Source organism: Pseudopodoces humilis, chromosome 20 (assembly GCF_049639895.1).
Source record: "Pseudopodoces humilis isolate 2021_Gansu_Grassland_sample_001 chromosome 20, ASM4963989v1, whole genome shotgun sequence".
NCBI classification, from domain to species: domain Eukaryota; kingdom Metazoa; phylum Chordata; class Aves; order Passeriformes; family Paridae; genus Pseudopodoces; species Pseudopodoces humilis.
Genome location: NC_142219.1, coordinates 11,136,216 through 11,154,339, shown reverse-complemented (window position 1 = coordinate 11,154,339; position 18,124 = coordinate 11,136,216). Strand labels below are relative to the sequence as shown.

The 18,124-nt window shown below is 42.0% G+C and overlaps 1 protein-coding gene across 2 annotated transcripts in view; it reads right to left on the bottom strand.

Annotated features, from left to right (window-relative positions):
* The window catches only part of SPECC1L (sperm antigen with calponin homology and coiled-coil domains 1 like), a 73,810-nt gene that overhangs the window by 55,321 nt on the left and 365 nt on the right, over positions 1-18,124 (bottom strand). The window contains exon 1 of one of the 2 annotated variants that reach the window (XM_014253873.2): positions 7,708-7,803. The exons of the other annotated variant lie outside the window; for it this stretch is intronic. The gene's annotated coding sequence lies outside the window, so the exon portion shown is untranslated. Of the gene's footprint in view, positions 1-7,707; positions 7,804-18,124 lie in introns of those variants that run through there. 2 annotated transcript variants of the gene reach the window in all.

The following is an 18,124-nucleotide window of genomic DNA, read 5'->3' as shown; positions in this document are numbered from 1 at the left end:
TAACAAAATTAAATTATGTAGCCTTGTTTTCAAGCTCTTATTTCAAACAACTGCTACTTCAAATCACTGCCAAGGAAAGAAAAAAACAACTGTTCATCAACTAGCATGGGGAAACTGTTCCACAGGGAAGGGGACCACTGTCCATAACTTGGTCTCAACATGAGTTTCTACACTGACTGCAGCTTCAGAAGACTTTTTTAAATTATAGCTTTGAAAAACAGAATAACAGACCAGGTAAAGCCATACCTTACTGGTATCCATTGTTGAGTTGATTAAAAAACATCGTATGTCTGCTCAGTGCCCATAGCATGCCCATTAACTACAGCTGCTCACAGTCCAGAACAAAACACCATCCACATTACTATTAAGTAGGGTTTGTTTATTTGTTGTTGAAAAGACAGGTAATTTGGTAATTTGGTTTCCTTTTGTGGGAAATTTCACAGTTGTATCCAAATTTTAAGCCACACACTAAGAGGTGAGGCAGCATATACCTATTTCCTGGGTAGCAATTACACTTCTATGTCAGACTTTACATGCCTGAACAAACAGCAGACAACCTTCCTTGTAAAACCCTTGGGTTAATATTCCAAATGACAGAGACAACACCTACAGTGACAATTGTCTTCCAGGATAATAAGAAAATTAACACACTCATTTCCCCAGCCAAAGGACTGGACAGCTTTAAGTATAAACCCCACTAATCTAAAAAGTGATACTTGATCAGTTAACTCCAGTAACTGGAAGTGCTCTTACCTGTTATTCCAAGCAAGTGTTATTCCAAAAATCAACAACCTTCTGGTTACAAAGGTGTATTCAGTGTCCTATAACCTTAAGCATATACTGTATTCCTCACACAATAATCAAAGTCCACTGGCGGAATGCTTACACTGTTAATTGCTGTGATTCCTACAGGTATGAGTCCTACTGACAAACACACGTGGAAATTCTCCTGGCACTGCCTGACAGTACTTTCAAAACCAGCCATGCCAATTTTAAAACCAGGAGAGTTGGTAGAATAGCATAACGAAAGGTATACAACCAACACAACAGCTTCCTTCCCTTTCAAAGTGACTTGCTCAGCGTACATTTCACTGCAGTGCTCTCTCTCCCACACAGCTGTTCCCAAAAGTGCTGCCTACAGCAGGAGACCAGGGGTGACCTCCTCCCTTTGGTCCATTGTAAATGTTGTCAGCTGAACTCAGATATCAACAACTGCAGCAAAGGCTTCTGCTGCATCGAGTTCCCAGGGAGGAGTAAGGCAGGCAGCAGCCAGGCGCCCATCACAGCAAGGGGGACAGAGAAAGGACACGGAATGGGCCATTTCAGGAGGCAGACCAGTGGCTCCCAGCACACGTGTGTTACAAGTAAAACCTGTAAGAGAAGTGATTAACTCTGACTAGGTCTCATGCTCATCCAAAACACTCCACCAGATCTTCAGTTCATGCAAAATCAAAACACTCCAAGTCCTGATACCAGGATGGTTATGATGATAGATCTGCTCTTACCAGCAGCTGATTAAGTCTCAGCTTGAGGACTTTCTATTGCCTGGCCGTGGAACTGGGAGGTGACAGGGTGCTCTCTATGTCCACCTCACCACCAACCTGGTCTGACAACATTCTTGAAGGCACTGCAACCAGAAAATCCCAGAGAACAGAAGAAGCAATAAAGAGATGCATCACCTGAGGACTTTCCCAGGCCCCAGGTGCTTACAGCTCTGGGATTCCCAAGCCCAGAAGGACCATCCTGGTCTCAGATGCACCAAGAGAATGGCCTGAATTGGAATGGCTCATGCACAAGTCAATCTTGCTAAGGCTGGGGGAGGGAAGTGCCTGCTGGGGATTGCTTAAGCTAGTCATGAAAATAATTTAATTGTACCCTGCCACCTAAAGAGGCAGTCCCACCCCTTCCTCGGTCCTCTCCCTTCTATCCATTCTAGAGATCACAGCTCATTTTTGATGAGTTGGTCCTTCAGACAGATCAGGACTGATCTGACTCACCTTGTAATTGCTAGATACTATGCAAAGGAAGCAGCGGGACTGGGAACTGGGAACAAGAAGGAAGTCTCATCCTTTCAGAGATGGTGTAGCCCCAGATTTGTTTTAATTCAGTTTCAGGCTATTGGCTGCTCAGCAACAGCCCTGCTTTAAATGAACCTCTTACTGCCACCCACCAAACCACCAACACTTTCCAAGCCACACTCTTCCAGGACACAGATGAACCACGTTATTTTTACACTATCACCACATGAAAAAAGAGGGCACTGAGGGGTCTGAAGCTTGGCTATCTATGGATTTCAACTCTGTGCAGTGGCCCACATCTTTCCTCACCTCCAAGATCTGTCAACAACACACTCATTACACAGCTTAAAGTCCTTCAGGCTCGGCAGACAGAGCCACATGCAAATCCTTCCTAAATACTCTGGTATCACTAAGGGAGGAGCAGTTACTGGCCCCAGTGTGGAAGCTCAAGGACATAAATTTGAGTCATATGGAAGAAAAGTCCTTGTGACAGAATGGAGAGGTTCCCATCTACTGACAATTTCTTATTTCCCCAGGGAAAAAGGGTAAGACTATTTCTCTTCCAAGTTTTATTCCAAGCCTTCCAGAAAAGGGTGAATCGCCAGCCAGTTTATGGAGTTGCTGTTCCCTGCAACAGTTTGGTTGTTGGAGCAATGCAGGATCCTACATGGGACAAAGCCTGGGAAAGCACTAAAATCCCAGCACAGCATCCCTAGCTGATGTAGCTGCTGATGTGCCAATATCCTCATGGAATGCCAAGTGCACTATCCACTGTGAAACACTTTTAAGGTATTTCTTTGAAAAGCTCCTGTATCTCCGGGTTTCCTGGCAAGCCTTTGATGTGTGATTGAATATTTTTCCTCCAGAAAAATGCAGTCTTTCTATTAAAAAAGGCTATACTGAAGTCTTCTCCTTTTCCTTCAAATATCCTTTATATTAAAACACTAATGTCCATAACTGACAGACTTAATTTTCTTCTGTAGATAGACACTACTGATTTTTTACAGGTGTGTATATCAGAAAGATTTTCATTAAACTGTCAAGTTTTTATAACAAATATTTGTATGATTTCATGTTTTTAACACAGCAAATGTAGTTCTGAATATGTAATGAAGTAGACTGAAATTTCATCTGCACCCTTTAAAGTGTCTTTACTGTTTTTCCTGAGTTTTCACAAACAGAATTTACATTTTTTACAGTAATATCTATCCAGCAAACTATCAAAACCTGTGGAGAACAGCATGATGGGACCTTCAAACTTTTTCAAATTCATAGGCATGCCCATACTACAGGTTGAGGAAAACCTCTCCTTTAGTTTTGTATAAAACTAGAAAAAACAGCAACAGTAATGGGGAAAAGTTTATGTCACAAAGTTTTCATTTTAACATGTTAATTCTTGATGACCTCAGTGTAGTTAAATCCAATGATATTGCCACATTCAGTGATGCATCTCCTATTTACAAATCTTAACTCAAGAATAATTTGATGACAACTACCAGGAACTGTATGTATTTAAGAAGTTCATAATTTCCAAGAGACAATAATTGTCCATCTCATATAAGCAGTGCAGATACAAAGTAGCTTTACATGATTCTGTCACTGAAAGGAAAGAAGCATCCTTTTTGTCACGGAAAGAAATAAAAACAAAAGTAGAACATCAAGTGTACACAGTTACTCAGATTTGTGGAAGAAATCATGTCTGTAAAAGCAGCTTTAATTTTCCTTTTCTCTTCCAGAAAAGCCTGTATTCCTTCGGAGACTTGAAGGAAATATTTACCATTAACTATTTAAAGTGCTGGTCGCTTGTTAGGGAAGAGCAAATTGAAACAGGCAAGACCATTGTCTGAAAAGACATTGCACAGCAGATGCTACTTTAAATGCACACCCATTATCAACCCGCAGTGTCATTTGCTTTGCTAAATAAAAGAAAATTTTAGCTCAGTATAACCTGGCAACTCAGTAAAAAGAAAAAAAAAAAAATTAAAATCCTATGGCTAAACAGAAAAAGTCAAACTAGCAGACCATTTTTATAAACTTGCCCATGTCACTTAAGACCTGTCCATACAAAGCCAACATTCTAGCAGTGAAATACGTCAAAGGAGCCTCTCCAGCACCAACCCTCACACAACAAGGAAATTCTGCAGCCAAAGCTTCAAGAAGGCTCCATCTGCCAAAACCACTGTGTGCTTTTAATTAAGAACATCCACAGAAATGTATTAAGAAGAACACAGAAAGTTTCAGAGAGCGGTAAGAACACCAGCCTCTTGGTCATGCTTTCCACTCACCTCCCCAAACACAGATCCCACAGAAAGTTATTACTCACTGCATGTACCTGTGCAGAACATGTATCCCACACTGGCCAAATGACCAAAGTCAAGGAAATGCTTTTAGCATCCAAAAAATACAAATACTTTCAGACTGATGTCATCAAATACATCACTCAAGTACTTCAACTCTACCTTAACTCTTTTTTACTCTTAATAAATACTACATGTTACGTGTTCAGTTTATTTTCCTGAATAAAACTGCATATCTAACAATTAATTGCAGCCAGTCATTATCTTGGCTCCATTCTGGCACACAGTGATGGAAAATAAAATTTATGCAAGATTTATCTTTCAAAAATGACAAACCAAGTTTGAAATAAGTAAAAACTTGTTATTTACTCTTCTGAAATTTTGCTTTAATGGCTTTATAAGCATTTAATATGCAACAAGTGATTAGTTCTAAATTATTTTTATTTTGGTACTGAAACCATGTGGATTGAAACCCTTCATAAAGTCTCCTTTCACCTAACTTCAGAATTTATTTTTGTATTTTTCTTCCCTGTAATTCAGAAAGCTACTGGTTCTGTCACTGATTTGCAACACAGTGTCAATTCTTTGCAAAAATGAAGTACCCCAACACATTCAGTTACAAAGATGAAGATCAAAAGTTGTAGTGTCTTGTAGGTGTAGGACAGCAAAGGTCTTTCCCAAAGAAATTCATGCATGTATGTGTGAAAACTCTACTAATGAATTATTTATGTTTAAATACAGTGTCCTGTCATTACTTCCAGGCTGAATAACTGCTAAGTGCTCCAAATGGTGGCTTCTCTGATCACTTCAGTTGGAATAAGCTCAAAAGAAACAAGCAATAGGTTCCTTGTAACTAGTAAGGCTACCATTATGTACATAAATCAGCTTCCAACACTTGCTCTTTTTCCCTTCTTCAGTATAAAGACCAAAAATAAGACTAAATGGGCTAATTTTTTAAGCCAGGAAGTACAAACCTAACATTTCTTATGCTGTTTTTCCCAATGAGCAATAGTGATTCAGTCCCATTAATAGCATTACACACTGCTAGGACTGGATCCTTGTTGGCAAGACAGGCTGCAACATCACAAGGTCAAAAACAGAGCTTCTGAATTACGTTAGTGAAAAATCTCTTGAGGAGTTTCCATAACCTCCACCCACTGAGAATCTATTTTCCTCTTTCATACTAACAGTAAAGCAAAAATGGCACAAATTTGACTTAAAAATGTTACTTTTAAGTATATGTCTATTAATACATAAAATACTGACTGTACATGAGATTTATTTTATAATTAAATCTTTGCATAAAAATTTTTGCATAAAAATATCCATCCCAACATGTGCTTAGACAGAAACTTCTAAAACTCGACAAGTTTTAGACCTGGCACTTGCCACCTTTAAATAATGTCCAGGTATGGCTCAGGAAGATGCCAGCTGGCCTAAAGAAGCCACACCAATGCCCAAGCTGACAATTATGGGGCCAAGCATGTGCCAGATCTCAGCCTAACACCCAAGCTCTCTTTGATTTGCTACTATGGACACACTCTCCACTGAGGGAAACCTTAGCTCCAGCCTGATGCAGAAGACACCTTTGGCAGATGCCTGGAAGGCCACAGAGATCACACCAGCCTAGAGCAGAGAGGGAAAGGGAAAATACCCCAGAGATGCAAATCACAATAGAAGGTAACAGTTCACGATACCTGGAAATCCTTGCACAGAGATTTTCCCACTGTGATGTTCCACCATCATCAGACTTTAATATAACAGACCCTCATACAATCAAAAAGAGAAGACAGATCTTTACCGATGACCACACTAAAACATATGTCAACAATTAGCTTGAACAGATAAAATAACTGTGAAAATGTGGGCTGCATTATCTAACTAAATGGCCCTTTATTTGACAGAAATAGAAAAATACGTTTAAAATATTTGAGACGTTTTATTCCCAATTACGTATCGTATTCAAAAAATAAAGAAAAAGACACATATTATCTTCAGCCATACAAAAACATCTGAGAAATCAAGGGGTGTTTTCCTTACTTCACCTAGTTTACCAGCCTGGAATCTGGTCTTTCCATTAGCTGAAAGTGAAGTGGCAGTGTTACGAGAAACATGAGACTACACCCGTCTCAGTTTCCCAGTTTTAATCTCAGACTATTTACAAAGACCTTCTCTTTTCATTTTTGTTAGCAACTACCTAACAACACTCAACTAGACTGGAGACAGAGAAGAAACTACTTCTCTTCTTCTGAGCTACTGCAGCACTATATCGTGATCCACAGTGTTAAAAGCAGCCACTGGCTTTAATTTGCCTATCTTTCAGCAGCCAAAGTCCACACTACTAATGAAGCAGGAAGCAGCTCCAGAAGGTTTATGTTTGCTTTCGGGGTGAGCAGAGCTTGCACAGCCTATGCCTTTCAACAGAACCCATGGCTCCTTAGAGCATTTTTCACCCAGCAGAACCACTTACATGATACATTTTATGCTACAAGAGAACTGTGTTTTCCAGATCCCAGCACAGACAGACACTTCACGCAATCACAGACAGTGAGATGCTGTTTCGGAGAGAAGGCTGCATATTGCTGAGCATCAGCACAGCACTGCATTGTTTTTCTCTCTAAAGACACAGTGTACAGAACCTCTCAGAACAGGCTGGTGACTGGTTTTGTCCCAGCTATAGCAACCTGCCTTCCTACAACCCTGGTAATACGAGGTCACGACAGACCTGGAAGCTAAAATAGTGTGAGGCACAGGATGGCAGACAGCAGGCACAAAACTGGAACTTAAGAGGCTCTTTCAGCTCTAAAAAGGCAGAAAAATCGCGCTCCAGAGAAGCATGAGCCCAGAATCCAGACAAAGGTGCCCCCAAACGCACCAAAAGCCAGCTAGAAAGCGCTGAAAGCGAGCACTCCGCATTTCTTCTCAGGGAGCTGCACACGCACCCACCATCCCTCTCGCAGGCAGCAGCCAGCAGCGTGAAGCGAATGATTCCACCGCGGGATGCAAATGCGGGCCAACCTGCGCCTCCCCGCCAGCCGGGACCGCGGCCGCTCCGTTCCCTCAGCGCCGGCCCCGCGGCGCTCCCGCGGGGTCAGCGCCAGATGGGTGCCAGGGAGGACGAGGCAGGGCGGGCGGAGGGTGCCGCGAGCGGCCCCTGAGGCGCAGGGGTACCGGAGGCGGGCGTGGGGCTCTGTCACCGCCGCGGGGTGACAGCGCGGCCCCTCGGGGGTCGGCGGTGAAGAGGGGCCGAGCCCGGGGCGTCTCGCAGCCGTGAGGCGCTGCGGCCGGGGCGCGGGACACAGGCCCTGCCGGAGCCTACGCGGCCGCGGGGACCCCCCGGCGGGCGGGCGGGGGTCGGGGCCGGGCTGTGCCCGCCGGCGCTCGGCGCTTACCGGGGCAGCCGCCGCCTCCTTCCCGCTGCTTCGCAGCCCCGGGTCCGGGGGCGCCGCGCGGGCCGGGCCGGCGGGAGGGGGGGCGCGGGGGGGCGCGCGCACGGCAGGGACCCCTCCGCCCGCCTCCACCCCGCCCCCTGGCGGCTCCGCGCACGCGCCCCCCGCGGGCCCGCCCCGCGCCCGTGAGGGGAAAGGGCGGGGCGCGGGCACGGGCGGCGCGTGCGCGGGGCGGCCCCTCCCTCAGGGCGGGGCCGCTCCGCATCTGAGCCTCGGAACCGCGGGGTACTGTAATCAGGTAGGGAGGGAAACACTCAGAGGTGTCGAGCCCAACCAGTGACCCAACTCCACCGGGTCGTCTAGAACGTGGCCGTGAACTGAGCGCCACGTTCAGTCTTTCCTTAAACACGTCCCGGCACGGTGATTCCATCACCTCCCAGGGCAGCCCGTTCCGATGTCCGATAAACCGTTCTGTGGAGAAATTACTCTTCACGTCCAACCTGCACCTCCCCTGGCGCAGCTTGAGGCCGTTTCCTCTCATCCTGTCCCTTGTTCCCAGGAGCAGACCCCAACCCCTCACGGCCGCAGCCTCCTGCCAGGGAGTTGTGGAGGGACACAAGGTCCCCCCCGAGCCTCCTTTTCTCCAGGCCGAACCCCCCCAGCTCCCTCAGCCGTTCCTCATCGCACTTGTGCTCCACACCCTTCCCCTGCTTCGTTGCCCGTCTGAGGGCGGGAGGGCGACAACGGCCCCGGCCCAGGGCCCGCATCTGGGACTGGTAAAAAAAATCAATTGTTTTGGGGGCGGGGGAATAAGCATGAATATTTTAAGCTCTGGTACCAAGGGCACACAGTGCTGGAAACGTAAGTGGGGGGGAGGAAGGCTGTGGGTCTTCTAAACCTGTGCCTTACTGTCCAGATCTAGAATTGTAGCTTTTCATTCGAGTGAGAAGTAGATGTTTAAATGTGTGTAGTGGCTTAAATGGGCTAGAGTTTTCTTCACTGTGTTCAGCACAATCCCAAAATATAGCCCATACCAGCCACCTTGAAGAAAATCAACTCTACCCCAGCCAAAACCAGCATATTGTGGTAGGAAATAGCTTTGCCTTCTTAGGTTACAAGAGCTCATGTGCACGCACACAAGCTTTCAGAGTCTGAGCTCCCTTCAAACGCACTAAACTAAGCTCAGCTTTGTAGCCCATCACTGTACAGGATGTTTGACTTGTCATGAATAACCAGCAACTGAAGTTAATAACCCTAAATTGCAGCGTGGGTGCTTTGGTGGGAGGTATAGCAGAGTTTGTATTTACAGGCACTGTCTGGGAAGTGCTGTGAACACAGTAATGAAGAAAATGTGCTGATTTGACACATCCCTGAAAAAGTTTTCCTCTATTTAGGTTAAAGCTTCTCTCCCAACAGCAACTCAGCTGTTTTAACAAAAGAAACATTTCAGTGTAAGATTGAGTTGCATGTTCTCCCTTGAGGTACATTCCTTCCTAGAATTCGTAGGAACAGAATTCACAGGAATACGGAATTTGTAGGTTGTAGACTGGTAGGGCAAGTATGATTTACAGTTCCTTCATTATCTTTGGTGAGGTTAAATTTTTAATATTATAAATCAAAGTAAATTATATCTCTGTGACGTCAGAATTCCCTTTAAAACTGGCAGGATGTATGCTGCCAGATACTGCAACATAGTTTTGATTTACGTGGTGGGAAAACTTTTCTGTGTCTTACAAAGTCAATTTCATTGAGATGTCCTTCCCTGTTCATTTCTCTGTCACTCTCCTTGTTCCTACCTGGCAGGCAGCTGCACAGACACAGTGTACTCATTTGACAATGAAATGCTCCTTTATGCTTAAGTAATAATCCTGATGTTTATTTTCCTACAGGATGACCAGTGTCATTCTGCCAGATTTTCTGCTCCATGACACCTTCAGCAAAATGTTGTCCTGTGTTTCTACCTTTGGATTGATTTTTAAGTTATCAGCTAAAAAGATGGCATTTCAGTAGCATTGCTTATGTATTAAGGATGTGAAAAGTGACTGCATTTGTTTTGTACAACGTATTTCTCACAGTAGCCCACAAAGGGCTCAGCTTTCTGTTTTGCAGCAGGAAGCAGTCGCTCAGCTCAGTGAATTAATGAACAAGCTGCTAGCTGACAGTGCATATGCCTTGGATCTTGGTTCTGGAACTGAAAAGGTCACTGAAAAAAAATGCGTTAAATTGCAGTATTGTGTGCTGAAATGTGTGCAGAGTGGTTCAGCTGTCTGCTAGGAAAGCTTTCTCATTGTGGTTATACTCTGGGTTCGACTGCCCCAGAGGATTACAGAATCTCCATAACTGGAGGCTTCTAACAAAGAGCAGACAAATGTCTCTCCGGGATCAGGCAGGGACGGCTGATCCTGCCTCACACTGACAGCTGTATCCCACAGGCTGCAGGGGAGCTGCTGCCCCAGGGCAGCCTGTCCAAGCCTCAGGGCTGTCTGGAAAATGGAAAGACACCTGCTCAGGTGAAGCAATTTGCACGGAACATCCCGTTGTTATTATATTCTTTTTCATCCTGCTCCAGCCTTAGGTTTCATTTGCTCCCTCTCATTCCAGGTGCCGCGGGTGTGTGCCGGCTGCTTTGCTCAGGCCTGCGTGCCAGGCCAGCTCGAGCCCGGAGCAGCTTTGCTCACCTGAGGCCTTCAGTCGGGGAAAAGCACCCAGGAGGAGAGGCTGGGATGCTCCAGTCTGGCAGTCAGCAGAGATCTGGACACGGTAAGAGCTGGTTGTGGGTGCAGAGTGCCTGGTGCAGGACACAATCCCTTCCAGGCTCATCCAGGGGCTCCTGTTCTATGTGGTTGCACTTTAAGGTTTCACTTTCTGGTAGAGGGAGAACCATTTGGCAGAAGAATTCCACATCAATGCTATTGGAAAACGATTTTATATTATACAGCCACACCACTGGTCAAGAGTACTAGTAATAGTCATCGAGTTTCCCCTCCTTTGCCCAGTTCAGGGGTAAGCATGACACTCAGTGTAGTTTTAAACACTCCAGTCAGTTAGTTACATTTTATCTACTTCCAACCTTGCAATGGAGCCCTGTAACCGTTGTGATCCACACTTAATGAAATGGGCTAGAGAGCTTTCAAGCAGGTATCTTTTTATTGTAGAAAGGTTTATATATTATATTATATTAAATTTGGACTGAATTCAAACATAAATGTACTTTAATTACATTAATAATTTAAACAATATTTAAATAAAGCACCAAGTTAATTTGATTTAAATAACTGGTTCAGTTTCCACACTGATTCCTACAAAATCCCACTAATTTCATGCAGTGTTTGAAGGACTGGAGGCCAGAGCTGATTTCTTAGTAAATACTAACTACAGATCAAGTGTTCTGCACACAAATGAAAAGCTGACAAAGTTTGAGATGGGCTGGGTTTTGAAACAGAACTACAAAAGGATTCATACAGATCTGAACATGGACTGGGTTGTTCAGCTATTTCTCTACCTTCCATGTAAAGTATTTCCACACATTCAAGTTGTTTCAGCTTAGTTTTCTAAGCTCTAGATTTTAGGTGATACAGCTTTTGCCTTGTAAAACAAGAAGCAGCTTTTATTTTGAAACAGCAGTGTTAAATTCCATGCCCCCAGCAAACTCAGCTGAATGCAATTCACACATTCAGTGTAATGCAGGCCCACTTTTATCTAAATAAGACCAAAAGAACTTGAGGACATAGATACAGGAGATTTTATTTAACATTGTGTACAAAGAAAGGCTACAAATGCCTTAAGACATTTTTCCCCCAAATACAGTTCTTGGATCCCTTTTTCATACCACTTTTCTCAGAAAGTTTAAAAAAAAAAAAAAAATCCAGAATGATAATTTTTCCCTTTCCCCTTCTCTTTGGGCCTAAACTGAGAGGTGTTTAGCAGTATGGTTTCAACACTTTTCCATATTAAATTACTGGGATTAGATTTTCTTTCCCCAGAACAGAGCACTATGAGATACTGAAGCACTAGCAACAGCAGGATAAATTGTCAGAAACTGACTCCCTAACATGGTAGTGTTTAAAATAATGCCAACTGTATTAGCTCTGATGAAACCCAAAATTATCCAAACAATAACAAGTTGTTTGTCTCCTACATCTGATAATTTAGGACTAATTATATAATTTAATTGTATTTATATTTAAATAAATAGTCTTAACTCCTTTCCTTGGAATTCTTCATGGATTATAAACACTTATAATACTAGAGATAAGAACAAACTACACAACTTACATAGGCAAGAGAAGGCTGAGTTGTTTATTTTTTGCTGGACAGATACAGACAGGACAACATTTCAGTGTCCTGCTCTGAGATCACTTTTAAATTCACCATTTCATTGTGATGCTTTTCAGTTAGCCCAACATAATAATTCCTTACCCTCTTTTTGCTACCTTGGTAATCACTTGTAGTACTTGTGAAACATTGGTCCCTGCATAGCTAAGTTTTATCCAGGATTCTGCAAGCTTTCTATGTGACTGTGAAACCTAAGACAAGACTTCTTTTAGGGTGTGAGAAGCAGTAAAGAAGGCAGGGAGTGGAAAAGGCTCTTGTGGAGAAATGACCTTTTGCTATAGCAGCTTTTACATTGCCATCTACTATATATGAAATAGGTTTTAGATACAGATGTGTTTTCAGCTATTTGTATAATCCCAAATTACCATTGTCCCTGTTTCTCCCAAAATGGGACTAAAATAGAGGAATTTTGAGCTATTCTAAATCAGCATTTGATCACTTGGTTGGGTGCAGTAAGAAGGAACTCAAAACTGCCTTCTGAGCCTCATCAAACTGCCCCAGGGGAGACAGGAGCACCCAAGCAGCAGCAGGGCCTCTGCTCTCTGGTGGGCTGGACCTGCTGTGACCCTTGCTTGGGGTCATATTCAGGAAGCTGCTGGAGTCTCCTTGCAGGCAGGAAGCTGTTTTGTACACAAGCCTGCCCTTTTGTACATCCACAGGGATATAAAATGCCGTGTGGTGTAAATCATTCTGCAGATTAGAGAAACAGTTCATCTGTAGAATGCCTCAGAACATCCTACCACTGGGGGAAAGACCACAGCAGTTACAAAAGCAAAAGCTTTAGCACAAAATAAATTTTTCTGTATTCTAGTGAACCATTTTTGACAAGAGGATTTGAAAATGATTGTGATTAAGACAAAGCAGTAGAGCAAACACTTCTGCTAGTTGGGCATTCTGTAATTATATTAATTCCTAAATATACTTGAACAGCTGTCAATAATAGAATTTTACTTAGCTCACAACATGGCCCTGAACTTCAGCAGTACCTGGTCCACTCAGCACAAGAAGACTGAAAATATTTTAATTATCTCCAGGGCTCTGCTCTCTAGCTCTGCTACAAACTAAACTTCTCAGTGTGATAGTTGCTACAGTGCAGAAAGATGTGAAGTGGTTCTGTTGGCAAAGGAGGGGTCTGTCTTACTCTGAGGTGAAACATGGCAGCAGGAAAAAAATTATGCAAAAACCTCTGCATGTTTTGCAGTGGCCTCCAGCAATGTCACTGTAAGATGGTAACACAAAGAGAATCAACAGTAGAGGCAAACTAGGTAATTTAATAATTTAATAATTCTCAACAAAAGCATTTATGAATTTGCTTAACCCAAAAGGCATAAATCTAATTATATGGTCACGGACAGGAAAATCAAGACAACACATACACTCAGGTTTGCTTTGGTCCTATTGCCCCAATCCTTCTGTCATTACAGTTGTTGTGGCATTTCATCCTTGCAACCTAAAACCAGACTTCTAGCTTAAACAATAGTCCAACTTTGTGGTTCTGGGAGCTTTTTACTTCCTTGTGGTGGTGGTTCACCTATGATAACATACCTGTGCTATAGCTGCTGCCTCAGGGGGAAATGGTAGAGAGCAAGTGGTAAGCTCTGCTTTCTTAGCACTGAACTGTGAATGTTCACTAGCAAGAAAGAGGGGTTGCAGCACATCAGAACTGTGAGGCTGCTGTAGATAAATTCCTGGCATTCCCGTATTCATGTTTATTTACTGGCAAGAGAGCCTTTGCTGAGTTATCTAGGGCATGAGCCACCTTCTGTAACTCAAAATGAGAACCTCATTCTAGTCCCAAACAACGTGATCTTGAGCAATTCCTAATTTTGCTTCCCTTTTCCATTTATGTTGGTTTTCCCTAAAGATCGTTAAGGAACAGTCTATTAACCATAAGTGCTTCCTTTATAGCTTCTGTTGATTTTGAGGGCAATCCATGGATTTAATTCTATCCAATTAGAAAGTTCATAGAACACACATGAACATTTGTTTCATCCTAGTTCAGAATGGAGAATTGCTAATACTAGTCCAAGGCTCCAGTATCTCAGTTGTACAGGCTCTGTGTTAAAGGAAGGGAATGGTACCATGTTTATTTTTCACTAATAGTAGTGAAGCAAAAGCAAAGTCTACAAAGAGAAACATCGCTGGAGTAGAAATTTAAAAGGGCATAAACAAGTGACTATAAGAATTTGGTTAATTTGATCGTATCTAGGAATTGCCCTTTCAGATTTTTCTTCTTCAAGGAACAGAAGAAGAAAGCCCCCAAGTTACCCCAAGGAACCCCCAAGTTCCTGCACAAATATTTTTGTCTTCTGTTATTTTAAGTCCCTGTCATCTTGAATTAAAGTAAACAGGGGAAGTTTTTCTTAAAACATTTCCCATTTTATACTAAAATTTCCATAAGAAGAATGCCACGTCTGATAAAGTTATCCCAATAGGTGATCAAGCACTGAAACAAAAGGATTACCTAGTGAGGAATTGGAGAAGGCTGGGGTTTTGCCATCAGACTTTAAACATTTTTAAAACCACACTGGTCAGTTTACATTTTATACACACTTGCAAGAATGGCACATTAAGGTAAATGAACACATTGTGATACCTTCCAATGTTACACAGGTGACAAACTAATCTGGAGATCCACATCTGCCTTAAGGAACAGTCCATTTGTTTAAATAACTCATAGAAAACTAACAGGAACAACCATAAAACAGTTTTTAACAGGTAGAACTAATAAACTGTAAAAATCCTGCACCTCCCATAAATATCCTCTGTGGTTCCACCACCTCATGGCCAGCACCACAAGGGCCGCGTGCTGCCGGACGATTCCGCATGCGTGTGATGACAGCCAGAGCCCAGGCAGGCAGTGGGCACCGGCAAGGACAGGCACCACACTGCTGGATTTTGCCCTTAGCTGATACACTGAAAAATAGCAGCATTAAAATACAGCCTGAAATAGCTTAGCTACTACCTCAACTTGTTAAAAATGTGCAAGAATAAAGAACACCAGCAGCATTTGAGTGGATGTATTTAAATTTGGTTTCCAATACTTCCCTCCCATACAAAGCACAAGCAAACACAAAGCTGACTCTGAGCTAGTAACTATTATTTCTTGTCCATCTTTGAAAACTTTTCCCTTCATTTGATTAACTTCTTAGAATTTTACTTAAAAACTTTTTCAGTGTTAAAAAAAAACCACAAGAATTTTAAGTAGTTTCTAAATGCCAGGAAAACTGATGCTTATTTCCCTCCTTAAACTGGAGAGACACAGACTATCCTAATCACTTGAATTTCCTTAGCTGAAAATTTAAACATTTCAGATTCCTGTTCCTGAAAGCAACATTTGTAGAAAAGTCTCTCCAATACATTAGAAACTGAAGGAGTAATATCTCCCAGTGCACACATAAAGGGTAACTTTTTCCTAGTTTGCTCTTGTGTTGTTTATATTGTACCTTTTAACACAGAAAATTAAAAGAGTTCAGTTTTCTGACACAACTCACAAGGGAATGTATAAAAGGAGAAATCAGAAGGCCTTTTCTAAAGCCAAGTTTTGCATTTCCCTTTTTGTTTAAGGATGATAAGGCTTACGAAAAAATAAAAAAGTAAAAATAAAACCCAAAACACAAAAAAACCCCTCCAAACAAACAAAAAACCCCAACCAACATCCCTGGGGAAAAAACAACCAAAACATAAAAGCCTTTTGGAAATACTTAATTTCTGAAAACATAAGACTATTGGAAAAAAAATTATTTGCAAAATTAAAGGAAACTCAAGAAATCAATTCTCATATTTCAAATCAGTCCATGATTTCATCATCAGCAATATGATCCACTATCTTTTCCAGCCCAAAATTACCAGCTTTGGGGAAAACATATTCATACTTAACAGAAATAATTAATGGGTTAAGTTAAATTAACTTTTTTCCCTGATCCACATGCCTGCATGTTAGATAACATTACATTAGAACTGAGCATTGTAATGAGAGACTGACAGCAACAACCTGTCACAGTAACCAAAGCAAAAGCAATTTTCTCATGGTTACATACTATAGATCTGTAATTTAATATTAAAATTAACTTCCTATATAAATAAAAATTAAAAACTTGGGCAAAAGTAAATTGGCACAGTCATTATGGTATTGCTTTCCAGTTTCAACACTGCAAGGAGCAGCCACAGATTCCAAACACCAAAGGAAAAGGCTATCACCCAGCACCAGGTGTAGCTTGGGTTTTTTCCCCTTTTCCTGAAGTCATCAGCAGTGCTCCTGCCTCAGGGCCATCCCCCGAGTGGGAGCAGGCAGGAGTGCAAGGATTGCTGTAGAGCTGCTGGGGAAAAGGGAGAACAAATACAGAGAAACAAACACAGAGAATGCTTTACTGCTCTGCAGGACATGGCTCAAGTCAATGCTTTTTCAGGATTGTGACTTATTTTTACCTTCAAACAGGCAAAAAATGAAAATAAAAATTAAAAAAATCAAAATCTTAAGCCTTCAAGTTTCCTTGCCTTCATTCCCTCCCTCCCCCAAAAAGCACCTCCTACTACACACAGTTTTTTCTTTTTTGTGGGTTCAGAAGTTGGAATGTCATGGAAATACATACAAGAGAGAAGGAATTTCTAGTTGTACATTACATTACAAAGAGGTTTGCTCCCAGACCTAAGGAGGGAGGGATACTAAGCAATATTAAATTCCTATAAGAATCCTTACAAAGCATGCAAAATATTGATATACTCACAAAATTGAAATTTATATTTTTTCCTTTCTGATTTCGCAACTTCACAGTACAATAATTTCTAATATTCTGCAGCAGTCAGAATTACAGTGACTACAAAATAATTTCCCTTTATTTTTTTTCTATTTGCTTTAAATACTTCTTCGCTATTTTTTTAATTGAGTTTGCAGATCACCCAGCAGAAAATGTGCAATTCAGCACAAGAGTTGCTGTCTGTGTCATATTTCCCTCCAAATGATGTTGACAACCTGACCCTACCAATCTTTCAAAATCTGTCCCTCCCTCCCCTTTTTGTGCCAATTCCTTCCCTTGTCTTCCAGCTGTACTTTTCTTCTTGCCAGGATGATGATGGACAGATGCCACTAAATGGATGCTGCATAGCTGGGTACGAGTAGTGGGGGCTGGAAGAGTTTAGGAAAATGGCATCGCTCCCACCCCCAGGATGTTTGGCACATCTGCTTCAGAGCCAGAATGCCAGCTCTGGATACCAGCAATTAGATTCTGCAGTTTCAATTCCCTGGACAAATACTGCTGCCTTTTCCACCCCTGTAACTTCAACTGATTTAGGGAGGGAAATACAAAATTGGTGTTTGGCCAGACCTTTTGTTAGATGGAGTTCCACAGAAATTTCTCCACTGCTCTTAATTAAAACAGTTTGGAATTTCTGGAAATCCACAATGCATGCTACTTGCTAGATTGTCCATAAAGTACATTCTGGCATTTTTTCAGAGTGTTTGTATCTATCAGAAAAAGACTCTTGTAGAAACAATGTACAAAGCCTCCAAAAATTCAAGTATCACAAAAAAGATGTTCTGATAAAAGTCTGGAGTAAGCAGCCAGCCAAACTGAGAGCCATTGACTTTTTTTTTTTTAATCCACAAATTCTTCAATTACTTTTGCAGAGATAATGTATTTTCTTTGGAGTGTTGGGAATTAATAGTCTTCCCAATTAATTTTTATTAAGTTTGGTGGGGTCTAAGGAATATAAAAATCCTTCCTGGATAATATTGCCCCTGCTTTTATACGCAAACAAACAAAAGAATCACTGACTATTATCCTCCCTGCCTCTCTTTAATTTGCTGTGTTTATTTATTTAATTTTGTTGAGTCTGTCTCAACCCAACAAAACCCATCAGAAGTGCAACATAGGCAAGAGCAGGGCATCTCCTTCCCTGTGGTGTACAAACATTTCTATGAGAAGGGCTGGGTGAGCCAAAATGCAAACAAAAAAAAAAAAACAAACCTAGCTCCCAACCAGACGAAAGTTCTAGCTGTATGTAAAACTTTTTGATTTAGAACCATATTCAAATCAAGACTTGAATTTCTGTGGAGAGAATTTTAGATCCCTTCTCTTCTCCTTCC